General features: G+C 34.2%; 1 protein-coding gene across 5 annotated transcripts in view; it reads left to right on the forward strand.

Moving 5' to 3' along the window:
• Nucleotides 1-2,020, forward strand: part of LOC106872763 (FMRFamide receptor) — a 285,188-nt gene that overhangs the window by 251,147 nt on the left and 32,021 nt on the right. The gene's annotated exons all lie outside the window — the stretch shown is intronic.

The raw sequence follows: 2,020 nt of genomic DNA on the forward strand, positions 1-2,020 counted from the left end.
TATATATATATATATATATATATATATATATATATATATATATATAAACACACACACAACTTGTGTATGTATATACATATATCCAAAAATTCATACATACATATATACATTCCTACGTACAACCAGCCCCATGGGGTTGGTTTGTTTGACTAAAGGCGATGTTCCATCATGGCCGCAGTCAAATCACTGAAACATATATACGATGGGCTTCTACCAGTTTATGCCTTCCAAGTGGATTCAAGAGGCTTCGGTTGGCTTGAGGCTGTCGTAGCAAACATTTGCCCAAGATCCCTGTCAGTGAATGAAACCATGAAACATGTTGTTGGGAAGCAAACCTCTTATTTCACAAGCACACCTGTGCCGGAATCTTTTGAACAAAGGTCGAAAGATATGAACAAAAAGCGTCAGTCCTTGACAATGTCACAACCTTCCACAGGTTGTGAGAGCTTCACTTATTATTAGAATTCATTTTCAGTAGTATCTTAACCTTGCTGCTTTCTTAATTCCACCACCTCTACACTTTGAAAAATCCTCTAGGTTATTCTGAGTAGAGGTTTACTAAGATCGAATCAACATGTCTCAGGCGTTTTCCTCACCTTAACATCTGATCTCCTGCGTTTATCTTAGAAACGGACTTATCTGCAAATAAATTCTAACTTGGAAGGCTGAGAGACCTAGAGATACCATTGTCAACTGCATTATTGGGTTAGTTGCATAGCTTTCATTAACATTGGCATCTTCTGTCGATATTTTCATCTTTACATTATTGTTACTAAACATTAAGTTTCTCCGTTTAGCCTCGAGTTTGAAATTATTGGTGGCTTTTATGTCAAATTACGTCCTCTGTATCATGGTACGCAGGGAAAAGGTTAGCTTTCGAGTAGAATTTACATCTATTTTTCCTTGTTACATTAAGAAATACTATTTTGATTTTGTTTTTGTTTTGACACATCTAAGTATTTTGCTTTGGTGTCATAAATGTCAGATTTGTATTTCTCCGTTACATAGACATGTTTTCTTATGGTTTTAGTTAAACTGGATACGCATCATTCTTTCTATGTATTTATTGGACTATATTTTGAAGTAGCTCTCTCTTTGTATCTAGCCCCGACCGCTCTCTCAGAGCAGGTAATTTTATCTACATGAACCTCGCGACTGTAGGTTTCGAAAACTTTTAGTTGATTCTCAGTTTTGAAAGAATATTAATATTTCAACAACTTTCAACTATTCCATTCCTGAAACTTTCATTTCTAATTGCGCACATTCTTTTTTTTTCTTCTTTTATAAAATTTCAATATTTTTAGTCCAAAATAAACAATATTTCTACTTGAAATGCGATGCCTTAATACAGTGAACAATATACGAATTCCAAACATATAATGGGTCCCTGAAGAAATATAATATCTGAGTAAATTGTTTTTAATTTCGTAATTGTATAATGTAAAACCTAAAATATTTTCAATGGAACCTACCCGCCATTTCGCTATGAAGTTGCTCCTAATATCACCTATTAGTTATACCTTTGATTATAATGTATGGCATTCATTTTAGCTCGTAATGAGCCGTTTGCTTTTGGTCTTGTTAAATTCTTATGGGAAATTTCATTAAAGGAAATCCAGTGTATCAGACACATAATTTCATTTTTATACCGTTTTCATAACATTTTTAATGCAGCATTAGTGTTTATTACATGTGCAAAAACGGTAATTGATGCCACTTTCTCTCGAGCATTAAGAGCAGAACTAAAAAAAAATAACGATCATTTGGTGCAGCATTTGACGGTTATCAGGTACTCATGGCGTGGAAGGGACATTCCAGTTGGCTGAATTGGAGAAAAAGTTCTGCATAAATAGTTGATATGCACACAAGCATGGCTGTGTGGCTTGACAGACAAACAAACAAACAGACAGACAGACAGACAGACAGACAGACAGGCAGAGAGATAGATAGATAGATAGATAGATAGATAGATAGATAGACAAACAGGCATATATATATATATATATATATATATATAGAG

This window comes from Octopus bimaculoides, chromosome 4 (assembly GCF_001194135.2).
Source record: "Octopus bimaculoides isolate UCB-OBI-ISO-001 chromosome 4, ASM119413v2, whole genome shotgun sequence".
NCBI classification, from domain to species: domain Eukaryota; kingdom Metazoa; phylum Mollusca; class Cephalopoda; order Octopoda; family Octopodidae; genus Octopus; species Octopus bimaculoides.